Here is a 597-nt window from a genome sequence, read left to right on the forward strand (position 1 = left end):
AGATTGAAATTCCCAGCAATGCTACGGTGTAACAACTTCGTCATGTGGACCGCATGGCAGCAATGCATTCGGAATCTCGTCGGCACGAGATGAACATCGACGCCGAGCCTTACAGGATGGTGCGTATTCGTTTGGGCTCAATGACTAGCACATCGCTCGATTGCTACATTTCTGTCCAGGATTGCGCACCTGTCTGAGGCTTCCCCAGTACGATTGGATACCAGGGTATCGGAGCTCATCGCGTAGTGTACCTGGCCCAACCTATAATGTTGATGACTCCGTCTAACTGTAAACGATCCTTGTTTTATTAGCCACCTGTATTTTTCCACGTGGTTTTAGATTAATCCGAGATTAGAATATTGTTAAAGAAGGGACTAGTCCTGGTATTGCCAAAAAAGATGAAATGCACAATAATAAATAAGGTGGTGAATCAAATCACCGGCCGCATCAAATCACCGGCCAGTTGCCTAGACCAATCAAAACTCTCCGAAGCGTATCATTAGACAAAAGTATTTCCTGCTTCAAATTATACCTGACATACTCAATAAATAGAATGTGAGAGTACTTTTTTGCCGCGCATACAGATTGATATGGCGG

Source organism: Aphanomyces invadans (assembly GCF_000520115.1).
Source record: "Aphanomyces invadans strain NJM9701 unplaced genomic scaffold supercont1.12, whole genome shotgun sequence".
Lineage (NCBI taxonomy): Eukaryota > Oomycota > Saprolegniomycetes > Saprolegniales > Verrucalvaceae > Aphanomyces > Aphanomyces invadans.